Source organism: Taudactylus pleione, unplaced genomic scaffold (genome assembly GCF_031769625.1).
Source record: "Taudactylus pleione unplaced genomic scaffold, aTauple2 ptg000040l, whole genome shotgun sequence".
Taxonomy (NCBI): Eukaryota; Metazoa; Chordata; class Amphibia; order Anura; family Myobatrachidae; genus Taudactylus; species Taudactylus pleione.
This window is the reverse complement of record NW_028284442.1, coordinates 16,376,638-16,400,151: the sequence shown is the minus strand read 5'-3', so window position 1 is coordinate 16,400,151 and position 23,514 is coordinate 16,376,638. Positions and strand designations below refer to the sequence as shown.

Here is a 23,514-nt window from a genome sequence, read left to right as displayed (position 1 = left end):
GGGGCACTGTGACCGACGTTGCTGAATCAGATCTGCAAATATGTAGTGCGGCTCCTGTGCATGCGCAGATCTGCAAACATCAGAGCTTTACGTAATAATATCAAATTCAGATAAATCTCTGAATTACGCCCTGGGTGTGGAAGGAGAAAAAAAGAAAAGGCCTATGGAATGCATACATTTGTCTTATTGCTGTTTTACTAACCTGTCTAAACACAAAGGACAACATAGGACAAGAGCAGAAGACATGGGTCAGAGGGCCCTCAGCCATCTGGCATCTCCTAAAACATCCCTAGTTTCTTAATTTCATACTAATCAAACTATATACTTATGCTGAAAACAGAAGCTATTTACAAACGTCTTCTATAATATAACATTGCATCATAACACTAAACATTTATTTAATCCTTTTTTAAGAAATTTTTGGAGACATAAAAATTTTTCCTCATAGTTTTGCAGTCAAACTATGCATCCAGAAACAGCCGGCTATCCAGAAACAAATCATCATCGTGTTTTGGTTTTAGCAAAACCACGCTCAAGTGTTTTGGTTCAGTTTTGTATTTCTTTAAAAATGTATAAAATATACACCTAAAATCATGTAACGTGGACCTGTTTTTGTTCCTATAGTATTATTAATATCAATAACATTAATTTCTAGTCATTTCCTTTTGACCACCTCACAACACCTGAAATCACAAGGGAGGGACTTTAATGCAATCCAGAATACCCAAGATCCGGTTTTTAGACCTGAGTTTCCGAACCTGGCAAGAAGACTTGAGTCAAGACTCGGTTCTTCTCAGAGCCCCAAAGTTCAGGTGTCTTAGATTTTTAGCAAAACCAAACCGCTCATCTCTGACATATATATACAGACAGTAGACAGTAATAGAAGCTGCCTCTTTTGCAGAGGGTGTAGTGACTAGAAATTGAAGGGAGCCATAGCATGTAGCATCAGTAGTTATTACTGGTAGGTGCAGGTAATAATAGTCAGTGAAATCACTCCAGCCATTCATTGTCCCCACTGTTATCTAATATAGTGCTTAGTGAAGACAAAATTAGGCTTCATTATTTATATGCAGGATGTTGCAGTGGACCACTGGCATATCCATATAAGTGAATACCAACAATAAAAGATGGCGGACCAGCCGCAAATGGTAGCTTCAAAAGTTAATACTGTAGGTGTTAGAAAGAAGTGAGGTATACTAGTTTAATTCCCAGATAGCAGATAGTTATATTACCAGCTTGTGGTAGAAAAAGTCTGTCTAGTCTTTAGCATGAAAGCTCGCAGTTGGTGGTAGCTGGCGATTGTATATGGTGGATACCCAAGCCCCCGTCAAAACGCTCATCGAGGCCCCAGGGGATACTTTTGTCTGCACAAAGGATCCCCCTGCACCACAAACCACAGTCACTATGGGAATATCACCAAAGGTATTTCTTTTTCTACCTCTTCTTTGTACTTGTTTCACTTTCTACAGCACTCTCATCATCAGGTCATATGGTGTTAAAATACTCTGACAGCAGATAACATTCTAATCTGTATTTCACTGCTGGAGATACTCCTCCCTCGTTTCACTGCCCAGGCACAGCGGGAAAGCAGAGCTCTAAGCACACAAATGCTCAGAATCTGTTATTTTCCAGGTACCGCATTATCAGTGTATATATTTGGGTTTATAGTAACCCTATTTCACCAATCTTTCTTTTCCCTTGAGTGATCAACAATACTGTGAAATGTATCACTATAATCTGATTGATTTGTTTGTTGTGCATTTTTTTTATATTTACTTATCTATTTTTTTACCTATTATTTATATTTTGCCTTTTCTTTCATTGCTTATTTTTTTGTAATTTCTACACAATTACTGCACTTACCTCACTTTAAAAACATTTTTTTTTACTTTTTTCATTCTTTTCTTTTCTTACCACTGAATTGTCATTTATTGGTCAATTTAGGACACCTACATGTTTTAAAAAATATATATATTTTGGTATTCTTTTTATAAAGCCTCTTATTTTATTTAATTATTTCAATAAAAGTGACATTTTATATAAATGCTCAAATTTCTCAGAGTGTGTTCCAGTTACTAGAGCTCCTCTTTTCCCTTGTTTGTATACATACTGTATATTGCTCTGGGTGCATCTTGTCTTTGACTTAATTGCTTTGGATGCTTTACATTCAGTTGTGATATTTCATATACATTTCAACTTTTGAGCTAGAAACCCCTTTTCCCTCTCTCCCTTTTCCATTACTGTGTTGTAGGTAAAATTAGTGTTAAATTAGTAAAAGCCTCAACCCCCTGCCATACCCATGCAAGAAGGTAAAATAAAAGTCTTGGGTATTTTATTTGAATCTTTTATTGATGACACTAAAAGTCGGGACCTGGTCCTATATACAATTAGGAGAAAGGTCTCACTTTAGCAGTTAAGAGACCATACTATGAAGGATTCTACTTCTATTAATATTGTTTGTTTTATAGTTGTATGTTTTTATAGCTTACCCTCCTAAAGATAGATATCTTATACATGTAATGTAGATGGTTTTAGATTTGTATGGAACTAAAAACTATAAGAGTTAAAGCACATCATCATCACTTGCAAAGATTAATGGTGTACGACATGTCATAGATATTACATTGTTTTTATGTCATATTTTGTGTAATGTGGTTTAAATATATAAGAGAGCAGATTTTTTTATTTGTCTAAAGTGCAAACTATTCACTATTGGTAATACTAAGAGATTAGTGCAAATTAATAGCTGCTATTAGGTGGCAGGAGGAGCTGAAAATTTCACATTTCATAGAACCCAGTTGTAAAATATTGTGGATGAGCATGGGCAATCCCTCACACAATAGTTCTGAAACATACTTGGGGCCTGATTCAGAGATGTATGCATTGCAATCCCGATGGTTTATGTACATATCCAATATGTACATAAACCAGGACTCATTCTGCACATGTGTAGAGTGGGTCTTGCAATCTCACTCACAGATCCCCCAATCTGCAGCATGATTGACATGCTGTGGCATTAGGGGGCGTGGCTGGCCAGTTTTCCCAGAAAGGGAGGGACGAGGCCAGAGTCTGCGTTGGTGGATGCAGATTTCATGGCATTGCAAGCTGTCAGGAACCAGCTAGGCTGAGTAAGTCTCAGCTTATGCAGGCTGGCCAAAGGAGCAACCATCGTGACTGTTGGATGCAATGGTTGCGATGGTGATCCGAGGTGATGTTTATGGATGCTGCACTCAGATCGCAGATGCAGCAAGGAGGTGAATATTTCCTACAGACACCTCTTGCTGCATTTGCATTTGAGTTTGACGGTATTGAACAGCTGCTTCCTTGCGACTGTGCATTACCATTAATCTCTAAATCAGGCCCTTAAATTTGTATGCAAAACAGAAAGATCTTTTGCTATCAGCACTAACAATAATATACTCTGTTTCTTTCTTGTAAATAAAAGTATGGGGATTTTGTTCAAATTTTGATCAAAACATTTAAGCTTGCAGCCCATCGTCAACAGTCCACAATTCTCTGCAAGTCCCTACACTAGCAACTGTGCCCAGACTTGGAGTAGCAAATAGTTGATTTGTCATTAGTTTTTCTTTATATGGCTGTTTTAGGACACTGTGTAATATTATTGCAAATCCTGGGATCCTGTCCCAATTGGTCAGTTTTGGATCACCATATTTTTAAAATTATGGAATCCTCAATGAGAATAAAAAAGCAGAGCCATGTTTGCAGCCTTCACTGGCACCACCAGTTCACTAATATGTGAAGCACCATGAATGACCATCATAAAGGTCAACTGAAATAACAAAACCTCAGATACCACCATACTGTATGTAGCCTTATGTTATCCTTTTTTATCACAAAAGTTTATATTGGGTATTCTTAATTTTCTAGCTCTATAAGACTTTGATGAACTTTTTATAAGGTTTGCTCAATATTTTCATTCAGTATTTTAATTGCTAATTGTATTGTAAACTTGCTTTTATAGAAATTAAGCTGTTATCATATTTTACTGTAAACCAGTGTTTCTGAGTCTAAAGATCTATTTATGTTATACCATGACCAGAATGTGTTAATTAGTGCACACAACTATGCTGGTATATTACTGCATAGATGTGAATGGTATGTTGAGCTGTGCATCCAGTATTTGTGATATACTGTATTGCAGTAGGGAAGCAATTGGGAAGCCGACTGCCTATATACTGGCAGCCGGCTTCCCGACTGTCTTATCCCGGCAAGGGTGAAATGCCGGGCGTCTAGATGTAGACGCCCGCATTTCCCCGAAGCCGGGAGACCGGCACCCAGCATCACGATCATAGTGATGCCGGGCGTCGCGAGCGGACAGCCGCTGGGGGGAGGGTTAGGTTTAGGGCTCCCGGGGGGGACTTAGGGTTAGGCACCCCCCGGGGGACTTAGGTTTAGGCAGCGGGGAAGGGGGTGGTTAGGGTTAGGCACTTAGAGGGGGGATTAGGCACTTGGGGGGGAAGTTAGGGTTAGGCACCCCTAAGGAGGGTTAGGGTTAGGAGGGTTAGGTTAGGTTAGTGGATACTTACCTATCCACGATCGGGATTTCCAGAGCTGTTGGGCTTCCGCTGCGTCGCACTCTGCTCCTGTCGGGCTGCCGCTGACGGGAATCGAACTGCCGGTCATGTGGCCGGCGGTATATCATACCCATTCCTTGCAGTAATATCATTGTGGCAATTAGAATACTGTACAGTAGAGCTAGGAATTGTTCTATCTAATTAGTTCCCCAACTACTGCTAAACATACCTTCAGGAATATATATGGGCTTTCATTACAGTTTTGGAGACTGTAACCATGTGTGGCTATTTAAAAGTCAATCAATGTTCACAGTATAGAAAAAATGTATGTCCGGCAGGATTGGATTATCAAGGAATATGCTGGCCTGGAACATACACAGTATGCTTTATTTATAAATCCCATCAGTATTCACCAGAGCTGTGCATTAGGAAATAAAGCAAACCTAATGTGGTAGCAATGCATGATTAGAACATTCTGTAATTAATGTATTATACCCAGAACCGTCCAAGTGACAAAAAGACATCTTCTCTGAAGAAAGACAGTCTTGTCACCACCATGGATTTTTCACTATGAGGTTGTTAACAATTTTTTAATTCCATAACTATTGCAGCAAGGGGGGTGGTGGTTGCAGATTCAGTAAATGGACTTAAAATATAACTAAAAAGGTGTTATTAGCTGTTGTAAATAACCTGTGAATCTTGTTTTATTCCCCTTTGGATGGACATAGGTGATGTACGCAATGCCAATATTTACGCAGATCAAGCATTCGTTTGCCATTGCGCATGCTTGTAAGCCACACTGTGCATGCACAGCGATGGTTTTGTGATTTGGGAGAGGTAACGGGGGTTGTCTTGGCAAACGCAAGCGTGTCTGACCATAAATGAATAAATTAGCCATTGTGAACTCCTTCACAGCATGAGAGCTCTGATCTGCGCTGATGTTACCCATGTTTATGCTGGTGCATGACTTCAGATGTATATGAGAAGGCAGCAGTGGGCGTCCCTATGCTCGGGTAAGCTTTGCAAACATTAGCATATTTTCGCAAGGCGTTCCCTGTGATATCGCAGATGCGATTGCATTAATGTACATCTCTGAATCAGGCACATAGATAGTAGTTATTAATTGTCAAACTTGGTTAACTTGTATCTTTTTTAAACTATGTAACATTTTGGGACAAAAAAAGAGAATGCCCTACTCTATAGCACCTATAGTATAAGTTACAAACACAACACGGACATTGATACACGGACAAGCAGTGTTCAAGCAACAAATAATCTGTGTATTGAATGGATTGACCAAAAAGTTGACATCTTCCTGAACACAGCAGTAAAGTGCTTTGGAAGCAATTGTCGATGGAGAATTTACTAGAAGTACAGTGATGGGGCCTGTTCATCAAACATGGCCTGTTAACCCTACGGAAGCGCTAGTTTCCCCATATTTATGTTACCGGCCATTCATCATCCGGGGTCCGAATAGGACGACCTGATATTCAGCAAACTCCAAAAACTGAAAGTTTTCAGAGTTTGCTTGCGAGAACAAGCTCCTTCTTCAGATGGTGCTTGTTCTCGTAGCCCCGCTCCTTCTTATGGGAAGGAGTTCTGGGGATGCAAAGAGGGATCTGAGTGGATCCCTCTGCCGCCTCCTCCCTGCCTCTTGGGCGGCTTTGCGCATGCGTATAAGCGGTGACGGGGGACAGGTAAGTAATGCAGCTACTTCTGTAGCTGCGTTACTAATTACGGGGACAGCTGCTTTTTGGAGCAGCTGTCCCTGCACTGTAGAAATGATGAATTGCTCCCGTTGTGAGTAACCCCCGCAGCGAGGTGGATACGGTCCCTGATGATGAATAGGGCCCTATGTGAGGGAGACATGATGTTACTCCTGGGCTAGATTATTAGGGAATATAGCATGTTTCCCATAATATGTGAAACCCAATATAGGTAGTAGACAGTCAGAAAGAACAGAATAAATGATTCTAGACTATACACTGTAAGTGCTGCACAAGAAAAATGTTCAAGGTACTGTATGAATGACTACATTTGTGGCAGATTGGAAAGTACAATTAGTGAGATGTACTGTAAAGAGAATGGGAAAGAATAAATGTTGCTGAAGCATATTGTAGAATATGTTAAGGTTTTATAAATTATGATTTTAAAATATAATAAACTCCAAAATGTTGCACCATTAGTAAAGTAAACTTAGTTTAGCAGCTACATTCCAATAGATTGAAGCATGGCCACTTGGTATTAGGGTTACAATTGTGATCACAGCTGGTGATTAGGGTCTTTATAAAGGTATTCTAGAAGAAAGTGAGAGTCTTTGGCAGGGTAAGGTTTTGGCAGAGGAAATCAAAGATGAGTTATTTGAAATCCAAAACTGCTGATTAAGAAAAAGGTATAAATTGTGAAAGGAAAGGGTTCTGGCACTGAGAGAGCATAGGGCCTGATTCAGAGCCGGTCGCTATTTGCGGTCGTTCGTTCAAAAAAAAAGGGGTGGCTATTCAAATGAACCGTTCGCTCTTTGCGGTCTGTTCATGCCTCTAGGTCTGAACGAGCGAACAATACTTGCGGTCGGTTTTTGGGAAACTACGCCCCCTGGCCGCTCGCATCCTACGTCATGTCCGCTATTTATTAGATTAATCGAGTACATCGACCAGGGTATGAGCTGCTCGCTATTCTTGTGGTTGGTTTTTGCTATCACAATTTTGCGAGCAGTTCTGGCTATAAAATAACCCAGTGACGTGCACAATGACGCTGCTGTTTTAATTATGCACACCCATAAAACGCCCGTTTTGACCTTTAAGCACGCCTGCGATCGGATCTCCACTCCCCGTTTTCAAGCACCTTCCCCTGTTACCACCCACATACGCCTCTTTCTGTCACTCAAATTATCAAGCATTCACTATTTTGCGAGCACATGAATTTCGACCGCACTGACTGGTTCGTGCATGCGTATAACGATCCGTACGCATGCGCAGTTGGGCAAACATCGCTCGGAGCGAACGAGTGGCCGCTTGCGAGCGGCTCTGAATCAGGCCCATAGACCCTTCCCAAATGTTTAGACATCTACAAACTTTATTGGGACAATCCGAAAAATGTATTATCATATTATTGTATAGTGTTTTGTTTTTAGGACTGATTCTGAGTTGGGAGCAAAGCAAGAACAAACCATGTTGCAATGCAAGAGATGCAAATACATTTACTAATTTTATTGCATGCAGGGTAAATACTGGCTACTGTTGTATGTACTGTAGCACATGAATGCTGTACAGCTTTATTTTTACACTGCAATTAAAGCCCCCCATACATCAGCAATTGATTGCAGCAATTGTGCAATTTGCAATCGATTGTGTATAAAAATCTTTCCCTTTTTCAATCGATTGTGGCAATTCTGCAATCGATTGAAAAAGGGAAAGATTTTTATACACAATCAATTGCAAATTGCAAAATTGCTGCAATCAATTGCTGATGTATGGGGGCCTTTAGATTATAGTTTGAATATGCCTCCCAGGTGCACAGTTAATTGCTCTCTTAGCTTTTCTCCTAATTCAGAATCAGACCCTTTTCATCCTATGTACTAAGCCTTGGAGAGATAAAAAGTGAACAGAGATAAAATACCAACCAATCTGCCCCTAGCTGTCACTTTACAGGCTGTGTTTGAAAAGTGGAGCTGATTGGTTGGTGCATTATCACCATTCTCTGTAGCTCTCTCCAAGTCTTAGTACATAGACCCCTTTGTGTCAAAATTACTCTTTAGTAGTTATGTATCCAGATTCCTGAGAAAAATATTTTGATTGTAACTACTAGATAGTCCTTAAATCAGTAGGTTAGAGAGAATGGGCTAGCAATTTTTGAACATGGCAAGTAATTTTTGCAGTTGGTGAAAGGGGGTTATAATGTGGAAACCAAGGAGGGTTTAAGACTTCTGCTTTGAACAATATACAGGTAGATGTTATTACTGGAGACATGAATGGCTGGTGATTAGACTTCTCATTGATCCGTACTGTTAGGGTTAGGCAGGACTATAGAGAGCCGGCCCGGTCCCCATTACTATCCTGAGGCATGGCCTAATTGCGGGAGGTTGGGCCACACACCTTTAGAAAAAAATTAAAAAACCTACTTGCGCGCTGGTGAGAGGGGTGCTGTGAGACCCTCAGCTAAGCACAAATCCTCGGGGAGGGGGTGCAATCAATTTGATCGCTACCCCCCACGGCACAGCAGCAGTCTACCTGGTCTCCCATTGCAGTGCAGCATGCAGCAGTCGATCAGTTTGTGTTTATTAAATGGGGTACTGCCAGGTACTTTACAAAAAAAAAGATCCACTTAGTATTTAGGAATTTTGTCATGATTTAATGCTTTTCCACAACTCTGCCAGTGGCAAAGTAACCCTTTGTAAAATCCTAGGTGTGTCTAGATCTTCTTCTGGGGAACAGGACATGTATTACCCCTGATGAAATACTAAGATCTTACTAAGAAATGGAACACTTTGGAGCATGCAGATTTTTGGACCAATATCCTCTGTTATGTTCCTGAACACTATCAGACAATTCAGACAAGCCTTTTATGTTTTATTGATCATTCATGCATTATCTTCTGAGTGAACTGTGTATTGGTCAAAGAAAATTGTCTTAAATATATTGCATTATGATAAACATTTTATCTCTTTTGGAGCACTAAAATTTTGGAGAATATACACCCTGTGAGGCAAGAATTTATTATGACTCTGATATGCACCTAATTGCAGCTAAATGACACTGGCTTGAGTTTGTAGAGCCCTGATTGCAGTGTTTTTTGTGCCTCAGAAGTTTTTGGACACCATTTGATGTGGAGATGAAACACACTGTATTTTGGCAGGATTTCTCATAAGACACTTTGTGTTCTACAGTGCTTTATTCACTTGTGCACTTTAGTATGTTTGGATTGCACTGGTATAATTTTTGTTATATCTTTTATATACATTTCAACAGGGATCTGTATACTGCAGTGAGATCGAAGCCTTAAAGAAGGTGTTTATTACATTTCTGTTGGAGCAGGTATATAACATACTACACTAGAAGGCACTATACTTTGTGGTACAATCTTGTGATAGACTGGGGAAGTTATTGACGGGAGTATGTTCCTCCATCCAGAGAGAGGGAACTTTATATTAGTTAGAGCCGGACAGGCTAGGATTTTTTTTATGTTTTGTTTATTATATGCTGCCAAATAAAACTAGGGGGCCGTGGACTGACGTGCTGTTGTTTGGCTGCTGCATGAGAAGTGCTGCTGTTTACCCCCAGGAGACGGCGCACCTTAACCTGATCTTGCAATACATGGTGGAGAATGAAAGCATTGCACTTTAATTGCAGCCATAAAAATCTGTGTGAAAAATGTAAAGTGACAGACACCCATTTTTGTTTTTGGATGTGGCAAGAAGGAAAGTGTAATATGGGAACTTCATGGTGGTGTCATCATCGGAAGCTTAGGGAAGCCAGATTCTGTATTTCCCCTACACCAGGGATGGGAACCTCAGGCCCTGGGGCCATATAAGGCCCTCGGAGTCATTTGGTCTGGCCCTCTGAGCTTTTTTCTGCTAGCCTCATCTGGCTAGCAGGGTGCCTAGAATGGCACCCTGCAGCCAGAATCTATGCAGCAGTGCCGTCTAGATGCTTCAGACGATCACACCACTGCCCTTACAGCTCCCCGGAGCATCCTCAGGATGTTCCATGCATTGCTGTAATCACCGGTGATTGTGACCCTGCCCCTGGTGACATCATACGGAGAGGGGGCGTGGTCTGCATCAGGCCCGCAAATAATGGTATATATATCAAAATGGCCCTCGGCAGAAAAAAGGTTTCCCTCCCCTGCCCTACACTAAGAGATTAAATTGATAGATATACTTAAGGCCTTGCTACAGGCTACATCAGCTCACCAGAAATGCTTTGGTGCAGCGGCTGCAGCTTTTTTTCACTCCAGGTTTCATTGTGCTTCATCTGTGACTTTGTGCATATTAAAACTAATTCCTGTGCATTTGAAGTCACAGCCAAGTCCCTCTGGTACAACTGAATGGTGTTTTGCAGTGTATGCAGTGCGAATAAAATGCAAATTTAAAGAGAAAGTCGTTACGCTACACCTCTCGGCGTGGCTACTCTTGCTGCATGGTGTATTGAGGCTAGGTCTATGAGGACACGTCTGTAGTCCCTGCTCCATATGGATTAGTCATTCTGGAAAAGATGACAAATAAAGATGATGTTGAAGCCTATTTAACAACTTTTGAAAGAACAGCTGGGAGAGAAAGTTGGCCTAAAGATCAGTGGGCATGTCTTTTGGCATCATTCTCGTTAGGAGAACCACAAAGGTGTGCCAGTTCCACTTGTCAGGCACTCACTGACTGGGGGAAAACAGGCTGGAGGCCTGCTGAGAGACACTGGTATTGTTTTTAGCAGCTGGCATCACCCATGCTGGCTAAAATCAATTCCGAAAAGCCAATTTACTTGACTACGTAGGAACTGTTCAACAAAAGAAACATTCAACATACAGAGTCAAGAATTGAAAAATAGGTTTTTGGAAAAAGACTACGACCCCACAAATATAGATCAAGAGTTGAACGAAGTCACCATCATTAACAGGGATCAACTACTTAACTATAAAGATAATAACCCTAAAGACACACAGACTGTCTTCATCACAGATTTCTCTAGACAATACAGAGATGTCAAAAAGATCTTGAAAAAACATTGGCCAGTTCTACTAATGGATGAGGTATTAGCAGATAGCTTACCAATACAACCAACTGTGGTGTATTGGAAAGCCCCGAACCTAAGACAGAAATTGGTCCATAATCGAATCCCCCCAAGAAAATCAAAACATCTAACCATTGATGGACAGATTCCCACCAATGGTTTCTTCTACTGTGGAACATGTGTAGGGTGCCGCACTGGCAATAAACAAAGTACTAAACCAGTTAAAACTTTTGTGTCCCACCTAACAACACAAATTTACACTATTAAGAATCAGTTAAACTGCAACAGCAAAGGGCTAATATACCTTTTAGAATGTGGATGTCAAAAACAGTATGTAGGTCGCACCTTAAGGTCCCTTAAAGTAAGGGTATATGAACATATTCGCAACATCAAAAAGGGACAAGAGGAACACAATTTGTCTAGACATTTCAATGAACACCACAATAGCGACCCCTCAACACTACAGTTCATAGGGATACAAGAGGACCCCCACAACTGGAGAGGAGGTGACTACCTCAATAAAATTAACAAACTTGAACTTAAATGGATGTATGAACTAAAAACTTTTACTCCACGAGGTCTAAACAAGGACAATGAAGTAAGATCGATTCTTTGCAAACAAACTAGATAATCTTAGTTTTATTTACATGTAGTGACCTGGATTCGGAAATCATCTATATATGATTTTCGCATATACTCACAACAGCACAATTTTACAGTAAAACATGGCTTCTCTAAGATAGACCACAGAACTATCCGACTTGGATTTGAATTAGCATCATATGGGAAGTGATTTAATGAAATGTCAACATACTCACAAAGACTATAACGCAGTGTTGGGTTAACACTGAATTTCACACACTATTACTTAAACACTAACAGAAACACAGAATAGAATGCCTAACTTCAGGTCTCACAACTAGTCTCCCATTCATTCCAAATCGAGTGTACTCCACCACTATGTGTGTTCATTCTTGGTATTTATATCTATTTATGCAATTTCTATTAACATCCTGTTCTGTTACCTGTATGCATAGTTATTTCCCATCTGGCTACAATATGTGGGGCCAATGTGTCTGTATGTATGTGTATATATATGTATATACATGTGTATATATATATTTATATATGACTAATTATACTTGGTAGGTTCTCTAGTATTGCCCCTCATCTTTGATTACCATGCAAGTAGTCCTAATAGTGCTTAATATCTGTTAATTCAATGGTTATTTATATACTCTTATATATTTATTCATCAATAAGATAGATATCAATTTAAGGCCTATTAGTAACATGATAAACATTTAACCCATAGACCATTCAATCATTAGAAGAGACAGCTGACTATCCTAGATAAGTATGGGATTGTCTAATTGATTTAGCCAGACCCTGTTGATTTACAACACCTGGCTTGTCTTGGCTATAAATACTCAGAGACTTTACCCACTTTTCACAATCACTCCCAGAGGAAGGCCCAAGAGGCTAAAACGCGTTGGAGTACATAATTGGACTGACTACCTAACCTAGGATCTGCACAGAAAGAGGAGCTCGTTGTTATTTCCCTGCACTAGCCGGAGTGCCCGCCGGCTGACGTGCGCAACCCGGAAGTACGGAGGCCAGACAGCAGTAGGCGCCCGCATAGGAACGGTGAGAACCAGAACAGACGGCAGAGAGGACAGAGTGAAGGGTAAGTCTCTGGCAGGTGGTGGATTCGTCCGGCAGTCAGTTCCGGCTGGAGCTCATAGCCATGACTGAAAACCCCCCCTTAGACCTAACCGGCAAGTTGGAGGCTCCCGATCACGGTGTTAGTCCCGTTACCAGGCTTAGCGCTGAGACCGGAGATACAACTACACCCGGCCTGGCCCGGAGCCCCGACCACCGTCCATCATCACACCATCAGCTGCAATGGTATGTGCACGGACTTACCACAAACAGGTTAGCGGGACGCCGCAATCTGCTGCTTATTTGCTAGTCTGACTTACTGGAATTCATTGAGCCTCTCTACTAACAACGGACTGATTATCCGAACTATCGTCCAACTATTATATAATTATTTTTATTTTTACAATTATTTTTATTTTTACTTTCAGTTTTATTATTATATTTTTTTCACAATTGTTTCCCGATTTATCAACATTAAATTGATCATAGTGCTACACCATATTTTCTCTATTTTATTGTTTGGATAACAGGTGTGCACTTATATCTTGCTGATATATGGTCTATGACCCACACTTTAAATGTGACTAATAGTATTAAGGACATCTGTATCCACTAGATCCATTGTGAATCAACTAAACAGTATTATACAGATACTACATATATAATCTTTTCATCTACGTAACAACAATTTCTCACTACATTATCAATACAAAATAATTATATACAGATATATTTTGTTGAAAATAGGGTAAAATAGATAACACCTAATTATCAAGAAGTTGAGCGCTACATACTCCTATTTTATATATTGTTTGATATAAGTGATAAGCTAAATGTTGTTTTGTTTGTTGGACATTGGATCCTTCCATCAAGAGAAAGGGAACTAAAGGGTCTATGAGCTAAGCCTTGGAGAGAGATAAAGAAGATAGAGATATAGGGCCTGATTCAGAACCGGTCGCTATTTGCGGTCGTTCGTTCCAAAAACAGGGGTGGCTATTCAAATGAACCGTTCGCTGTTTGCGCCTCTAGGTCTGAACGAGCGAACAAAACTTGCGGTCGTTTTTTGGGAAACTACGCTCCCTGGCCGCTCGCATCCTACGTCATGTCCGCTATTTATTAGATTAATCGAGTACATCGACCAGGGTATGAGCTGCTCACTATTCTTGTGGCTGGTTTTTGCTACCACAATTTTGCGAGCAGTTCTGGCTATAAAATAACCCAGTGACGACGTGGTCAATGACGCTGCTGTTTTAATTATGAACACCCATAAAACGCCCGTTTTGACCTTTAAGCACGCCTGCGATCGGATCTCCACTCCCCGTTTTCAAGCACCTTCCCCTGTTACCACCCACATACGCCTCTTTCTGTCACTCAAATTATCAGGCATTCGCTATTTTGCGAGCACATGAATTTCGACCGCACTGACTGGTTCGCGCATGCGTATAACGATCCGTACGCATGCGCAGTTGGACAAACATCGCTCGGAGCGAACGAGCGGCCGCTTACGAGCGGCTCTGAATCAGGCCCATAGTACCAACCACTCAGCTCCTGTCACTTTACAGGCTCTGGGCCTGATTCAGAGCCAGACGCTCCGAAAGAGTGCTCGCTCTGAATCAGGGCTTTTTTTTTCTTTTTTTGTTCGGCCTCCTGGCTGCTCACTTAGCTGTGGGTGACCACCCACAGCTATTGCGAGCGGCCAGGTGATGGTCACGATGGTCTCAACCATCCCGACCATCGGGGCTTGCGACGAGACCCTTGTGGTAGGGTTTTGTTCCGCAAGCTCCAGTGAGCTTCTGGCTCTTAATAGAGCCGGAAGCTCACCACTGACATCACTCGTGATGTTAGTGGGGCCGCCCCCAAATGACAGGCGTTCCGTCGGGAACGCCTCCGTTTGGCCAGCCACCCCCCCTGCCCGCCTCCAAAACAGGATGAGCTGGCGATCAACATCGACAGCCACCCCCTTTTGGTGCGAAACCTGGAGCGACGGAGCACCTGTCGCTAGCCGGGTCTCACGCATGCACACGTCGGAGGCAGCTCCGGCGTGCGCATGTGCAGTGGCCAAACATCGACCCGCTCGCCAGCGCATAGCGCTGGCGAGCGGGTCTGAATCAGGCCCTCTGTTTGAAAAATGACAGGAGCTGATTGGTTGGTACATTATGTCCATCCACTTTATATCTCTCCAAGGCTTAGTACATATGGGTCTATATGTTAGTTAGAGCTGAACAGGCTAGGATTTATTTTTATATTTTGTTTATTTTATGCCGCCAAATAAAACTAGCTGCAGATACTTGTAACAAGGCACTGGACTGGCAGGCTATTGATTAGTTGCTTCAAAAGAAGGAGACGGGACCCCTTTTGGGACTAATATCTATCTATCTATCTATCTATCTATCTATCTATCTGCCTATCTATCTATACACACATATAAATATATATATATATATATATATATATATACACACACATATACAGTGTTTGTTGGTCTTAGGATACTAGCATAACTATAACACTGTTTTATTAATATTTTTTGCTATAAGAAAATATTATCTTAATAGTATTGCAGAGAGGGGAAAAGCAGTTATCTCCTTTTTATACAGACATGATTGCACACCTGGTCTTAGCCTTGGGGCAGGCATGGTGGTACATGTCAAGTCTCTGAACCATATGCATATTTGCTCCATATAGATATATACTGTATGTTTGCATTCATGATTCTCATTAATGCAGGGACACCATTTGATTTATGCATTCTCTCTCACACAACACAAACTTACAATGTATGCCTGACCACAGATTGTGTTGGGCCCAAAACTTACAGTATAACTTTCTAATTTGAAAAATGAAAAGAAAAAAAAATAGTTGTCTTCTTTTTACACATCCCCCAGAGTCATCTAGAACGAGCAGAGATGATTTATACACTTTTTCCAGCTATGAATTTTAAATCCCCCAAAATATGTGTTTATACTAGATTCATAAAATATTTTTTCCAAAGGAGACGTTTGCAGAATTCTCCAGAGGCTGTGGAACATAAAGAAACAGCCCATGAAATACTTAACCTATGAGGCACTGAAGATTATTTAAGACATTACCTGTTATTTTTTCTTTATGTTGACATCTGACTCTATAACTATACAGAGAACGTGGTAAGAAAGAATTCTGATGCTGTTTCTTCACCTTCTTAATGCTTTGGAATGTTAAAAGAAAAAAAAAATACCCTCCCTCCCTCCCTAAAGTGCCAATTCTGTTACTCATGGCAAACAAACAATACTTACAAAAAATGACAATACAGAGTGCAGATAACTAGGAAAAGTAAAAGAAAAGGCTGATAAAATTCTGGCTAAAGACGTTGGAGACATATCATTACCATATGATCTAATGTGGGTGTCAGCCTGGATTGTGTTCATTGAAGGAAACTATTCTCTAGCAGTGCTTGGGAATAGGAGCAGGAGGGTTTACACAAAGTGACAGTCGCCGAGCACTCCGGCTACCCCCTCCTTCTCTGCACACCTGTAGGCTTCTTTGTCTGGACTGAATATTTAAATTACATCTCTTCTTTGAAAGTTCTTCTTGCAAATCCTAGGATTACAAGGTATGATGATATTATACATGCAGTTTGCATATAACTGAGAATTGATTATTCAGTTTAAACTAAAAAAAGACCATTAGTATAGTAAAGTAGTAATCTTTGCAATGTTCTGTTTTAGTATACAGCATGGGTCAGCCACTAAATGGATGTAGGTAATATTTCATTCTATAAATTGCTCAATTTGTGTTTTTAATAAGGAAAAGATACACATTAAGGTTGTATTATTTCTATTATCACAATAGCATTTTGCAGTGGGCTAGTATAAGCAACAGAATATCCCAATCATTATGGTGTGTTGACATTGATATGATGTATTGCACCTATACATTAAAGCACATTGGGAATGAAGGGCTATATTACTGTGTTACTGTACTGTATTCTGAAGATGATGTAACTTAGTCTATTACATGTAGACTGAAAGCTACAGTGGTATGCTTAACTGTGATGATAGGTTGTACCCAAGTTAATTGTTTAACTACAATATAAGGACGTTCAACTCTATACTGTAAGTGGAGTGATCTGATATTGCTGTGGTTTGTTGCTTTACTACTATCTAATTAGTGCAACTACTGTAACATTATGAATAAGATAAAAAACATACATACAGTAGATGAACACATTGTCTATTGTTTGTTTGCATTACTTAAGTATTGCATATATTAATCTACTGTTTTCTGGATATCTGTATATATATTAGTAAACTTTAAGATATATATGAATAATAAATGCATATGTACTAAATTTCAACCTCAATTTGGTCATATTATCTCAACAGGATAAACTGTAATGCTAATGTGCATGGCTAGTAACTTCTTAGTTTGCTATGCAGGTCTCTGTGTAAACATACAAGGACTGGTGAAGGATCATGTATGTGTTAGATCAGGAAATGTACTCCCGCCCCTTTTAACCACATTATAGAATCAGTGAAGAATTTGACTTTGAACAGTACATAAACATTGTGTACTAACATAAATGGGATAATGCAATCTAATAAATGGATACATGTGTGTGAGATACTGTAATGTTCTATATGTATGTGTTTTTAATTTAAAAAGGCATTGTTGTGGTAACCTGGTATCAGCACTGACTAGTATAATGATAGTCACTGAGAAGACATTTTAAGAACAAATTCTTATTCCTTTGGATAAATTTACTAAGCGTCAGTTTTTGTTTTTTGGGCGATTTTTCATTGGCTTTGTAATTCGCCTACTGACTAAACCAAAGTTGATGGAAAAAAATGCCCAAATAACCGACTTTAGAACACTTTAGAACATCGGACATACTATCGATTATTTTACATAGACAAGTATACAAACTGCAGATTTGCTAAGCATCGGTTTGCAAACTGACCACAAACCGACGGCCAACCCGCCAAATAATAGACTACCAGCTGACAGGTGTGTTTGAGTTTCCTTTGTGTTTTGCTATTGCAAAACTACAATACAGTAATGTTACCTCATATAGGATAGGTACTTGATGGATAGCTACACCGGCAATTTGTCAAAATAGGCTTTACTCTGCCTGTTGAAACATATTGTGCGAAACATTGTACAAAACCCGTATACCACATTTGATGTTCCTTTACAAAATATATTGTTTGTCGTGTTAACATATTTTTCACAGAACCAATAGATAAACAAATAAACATTTTAATGGCATGTATGCTGAAATGTTAACTTAATGACAGCAAACAATTTTACATTATTGTTTCCTTTTAGGAATTGAGGCTGAGATGGGTCCTCAGGGTTTGTGCATGTGGGTTGTTCTCTCTATTCCTTTTCCTCTCCCCCACTATTTAAACAAATAACACAAAGAAGACAGACAAGACAAACTAGCACTGAAAAATAAACCTACACTAAACTAACACTACGGTCCTCACAAACACACCACAGACACACTCAAATAAACACTGATAAGATGGAAAATAAAAATGACACAAGACTTAAAAAAAGACAACCTTTAAATTCAGACAAGACTACACAGAAAATGACAAGACTACTTTCAGAAGTAGTAACAGTAACACTCACCAAACTTCTCTAACAAATCACTTCTAACCTACTACCTCCAACCACCAATCTACACTCTCACCATATAGCAATGCTTGTTCTGGAGGGGGCAGGTTTGTAGGAGATTGTGATGTAGAAATTACATGCGGTCTGTTTTACCCTATAGAAAACCACCAGGAAGTGTTGGTCTATTTGAGGTCTATGTTTGGCCGCCTTGTCATCTGTTTTCACTGGAATTGTCAAAACCGACTACAAAACCGACCTACATTGCCGTCAGTTTTCAATTGACACTGAAAACCAATAGATCCTAAATACAAATTTTTTGTCACAAACACGTCTTCTATAGCTGTTGGATTTAGATTCGATGCTTAGTAAATTTACCCCCTTGAGTAATCCCCCACCACCAAAGGAAAAAAAAAACCAATACAAGTACTGGACTTTAAACATTTCTATTAATAATTTGGTTACATATATTACATATATATTCATTTTTTAAAGTACAAGTTAATAGCCTTCATCAATTTAAATAATCTAAAAGTTGTATCATTTGATTTAAAATAGAATGGCAAGAAGTTACAGAAAACATTATTTATATGAAAAAAAGTGCAAATTCCAATGTAATTTTTATTCAGATTTTACAATGAAAACCCAGATTTAACAGGATTTTTATGTTGACATTTCAGATAACAATAATTGTAGTTTATAAACAAATTTGTCACTTTTCTAGGTTTATTATAATGATAAAATATTCAATATTCAACTATTACTATAAGTTAATAGAGTTTTGAATCTATTTACATTAGAATTTCTGGTATAAATTCATATATGTATCCTTTTTATCTAGCAGTACATCTAATTAGTATTTTGAACTATCGGTCGCACCATCGAACTTCTGAGAAACTCTATAGTCGCTAATAATGTCTGTCGCACGTAAGATGCCGGAGCATAACCACTGCATACGAATTCGCAATTGTTGGCTGTGACACACCCCGAAATGGTCACCACATGCCTGCGATTTAGTTGCCACTTCTCCATTACCTCCCCCAAATGGTCACTGTCTGTCAATCACTCTGCGTCTTAATCCACACTACGACCAGCGTCACAAGACCATTGCGGTGTGACTCTGACGTATGCACGGTCTGAAAACAATGACGACTTGCAAAAAAAATCCCTAAATCAGGCCTCAAGTACAGTAAGAGCATGTTCACTTAATTGTAAACTGAGGCAGAACTGCATGGAGACACAGATACTCCTGTCAATAGTCGTATCACTTGCTGGTATCTGATAGCTGGAGAAAATACACATTGATGATGATCACAAGGTACCCAGAAGTAACTAGCAGCTTCTGATTGGTTAACTGCTGATTAACCACTGAAGCTGATAGGTGCTTTTTTCATTGATCTTGGCTACAGTATATGGTTTTGTGGGCGTAATTTAGAACTAAGTTTTTGCTACTTTCATTCTTAAACTATAAAAAAGAATATACCTGCTATATTATAGTTGGCTTTGTTATTTAAATAAAAATTAATAGCAAATGTTCTATATAAAAAAAAATTAAATATAAGCTTTTCTTGTACTTGTTGCCTGATTTACACCTGATGTAAATATGATGTACAGTCAGGTCCATAAATTCTGAAAATTCTGAAGTGTTTTGGGCAATATCATATGCTCATATTCAGTCAAATGCTTCAAAACTCATTGGATGGCGCTTCACAGTGCAGATGGACAATGACCCGAAGCATACTGCAAAAGCAACCAAAGAGTTTTTTAAGGCTAAAAAGTGGAATGTTATGCAATGGCCAAGTCAATCCCCTGACCTGAATCCGATTGAGCATGCATTTCACTTGATGAAGACAAAACTGAAGGGAAAATGCCCCAAGAACAAGCAGGAACTGAAGACATTTGCAGTAGAGGCCTGTCAGAGCATCACCAGGGATGAAACCCAGCGTCTGGTGATGTCTATGCGTTCCAGACTTCAGGCTGTAATTGCCTGCAAAGGATTTGCAACAAAGTATTAAAAAGTGAAAGTTAGATTTAGGATTGTTTAGTTTGTCCCATTACTTTTGGCCCCTTAAAAAGTGGGAGGCACATATTGAAACTGTTGTAATTCCTACACCGTTCACCCGATTTGGATGTAATTACCCTCAAATTAAATCTGAAAGTCTGCAGTTAAAGCACATCTTGTTTGTTTCATTTCAAAACCTTTGTGGTGGTGAATAGAGGCCAAAATCTGAAAATTCTGTCAATGTCTCAATATTTATGGACCTGACTGTATATGCGATTGGAGCAGAGCTAGATGCATCTTGAGATGCCTCCAACTCAGCAAATTTGTGTAATATGCTATTGTTACGTGCATTTGATCTGAGTATTTTATTTTATGAACACAACTCTGCCCCACTGTTTTTATCTACAGAAACAAGACATATTCTGCACATCTGAAATAATGTGATTGTTTTTAACTTTTTTGTCACAAGTACAGTAATATATTTTGTTTGAAAAAAAAAGTGCTAATAATGTTTAGAAACAATACAAAATATAGCATTTTATCTTTAACGGATTTCCTATGAACGCTGTAAATATTGTCTAGCCCACAGACAGACTTACAGTATACAACTGTCATCTGTGAGACCCTTTGAAAAGGAGAATGAAGTTCAACATTATTTAAGTATTTTTAAATTCATTATAGTTATATGATAGTTTTATGAATATAGTCATATTATTTATTTTTACATAAAATAAAATATAATGAGCTATATCTTTAATAACATAATAATGGTATATGGAACAGAAAACATAGTATCCAAGGTATTAGAATACTGACCCACTATTCTCATACTGATCTTACAGTTTAAAAAATAAAATAACCATCAAAACCTATTTTGCTAGTAGTAACATCATTAACGTAGATACAGAAGGAACATTTTGTTTAGGTGAATGGACAATCATTTACCTACTGTACAGTTGGCCACCTGAATACTAGGAAAATCCCCAGGGGACTCTTTAACTGAGGCCATATGCATCCATGTGTATGATGGAAAGAAGGGAGATAGCTGTAGGCTGGATGAGTTAAGCCCCCTACCAGGGCTGGTCACAGCACTACAATGGGGAGGTATTATGTGGGTACATGCCTCGGGTAGTTCCATTGTGTAGCTATCTAATGCGCATAGCTGTACATATCATATACATCACACCAACACCAACTGGATTTATCTAAAAGAATTGTTATTTTCCTAAAATAATAACTAAACAAGCTTTATGAACGAGAATAATATATAAACTGCCCAAACTCATATTAAACCTCAAAGTTAATATTAACTTTACAAAAGAAAAAACCCTTCCAATTAATATTAAGGACAACGTGTATCAAGTCTTGTAGAGAGATAAAGTACTATCCAGTCAGCCCCTGTTACTTTACAGGCTGTGTTTGAAAAATGACAGTTAGGAGCTGTTTTGGTTGGTACTTTATCTCTCTCCACTTTCTTTCTCTTCAAGGCTTTATTCACCTCCCCCTAAAGCTTGAATTCATTACAAGCCTCTCATAATTATTTTTTTTAATCTAAAAATTTGGGGACATTATAATAACATGGCATTTAAAAAAAATGTTTTCTAGAACTTTTCCTGATCAACAAAGTATGAATAATGAAGGCCATTAACAAGCAGTGTCGATGCCATACACAGTTGGCTGATGTTTAAAGTCTGCTCATGCATCCCAGTTGCACAGTGCATGTGTTCTGATTGTTAGCGCTCAGAGATGTAGAACAGAACTGGATGAATGGTCCGTGGAATTCAGTGGGTGTGCCTGGGCAGTAACAAGGGGTAGGCTAGGCAGATGCGGGCATGTTATGAGACGCTCAGACAGGAGGCCATGGTCAGATGGAAAAACTGCACCTGCTATAGGGCGGGTGTAAGTTTTGATGGTGCGTCCAATGGTCAGATGAAAGTGCACCACCAACATTAGTATAAGACGCGGCTGTTTCTAAGGGGTTCATGAACTTGAACTGAAAACTTGCAATGATTTATCAGTCATTAGCTAAACTAAAAACAAATTGAAATACAGTTGAGGAAAGCAAACAGGTTCAACCATATCGGAACATGTACCAGTGTGCGCTACGACTTGGTGTTCCGCAGCTGCCACTTATATGCCATTGTTGTCCATCTCAGTCCACCGGGCCCCACCCCAACAAGTACCTGCTGCACCCACCTCTCAGTGTCAGTGGCCATAGGTTGCCAACCCCTGGCATCCTTCATTTTTCTTCCAGGCAGCTTCAGAGGACCACACCCTCAGTGCTGGCCCTAAATAAAAGCATTCACATACATAAAAGTGATATATATAAGGATAAACTAAGCAGTATTTTAGGATAAGAATGGCAACAATTAAATGAAAGAAGTGTATGCTTCCTAAGTATAAGTAGGATGGACTTTGAAGCATAATATTCAACTAAAGGGGATGTTTCAAAAGCTGGAATGTGATTGCACAAATGTGAATGTACTAGGTAGTGATGTAAATTCATCCCAGACACCTGGAGGCAAGTAATAATATGTAGCCCCCCCCCCGTCCTTCCGCTGACACTATAATGTAGCTATTCACATGCAGACAGGCTATAGATAGAAGAAGGCGGCAGCTAATGGTCTGACATGTAAGCTCTCCACTAGTGTATGGTGACTTTTCAGGTGCCAGGAAGGGGTGCCATGTATTGGGCGGCCATGATGGTACACTCCGGGTATATAATTGCAGCCCTATGTGGGGTGAATATGTTGTGGACAATGGAGGAGGTGCCCCTTCAGAGCTGGAGCCCGGTGGCAGGCGCCTCCATTGTCTCCCATAGTTCTGCCCCTGGTGCTAGGCAAAATATTAGGGGCATTTGCACAAATAAAAAAGCTTTATGGGCCCATCTGAATTGCTTTTTCAAATAAACTACACTATATTTAAAATATGTCTGTTCCAAAGCTATATGTTTCATATTATTCTGATAACTAGGGGCACTGTTTCATTACAGTGTATGGTT

General features: G+C 39.5%; 1 protein-coding gene across 1 annotated transcript in view; it reads left to right on the top strand.

The window, feature by feature from the left end:
• Nucleotides 1-15,694: 15,694 nt before the first annotated feature.
• DCN (decorin) overlaps nucleotides 15,695-23,514 on the top strand; it is a 70,347-nt gene continuing 62,527 nt past the window's right edge. Inside the window, exon 1 of the mRNA XM_088454426.1 lies at nucleotides 15,695-16,505. The gene's annotated coding sequence lies outside the window, so the exon portion shown is untranslated. The remainder of the gene's footprint in view (nucleotides 16,506-23,514) is intronic.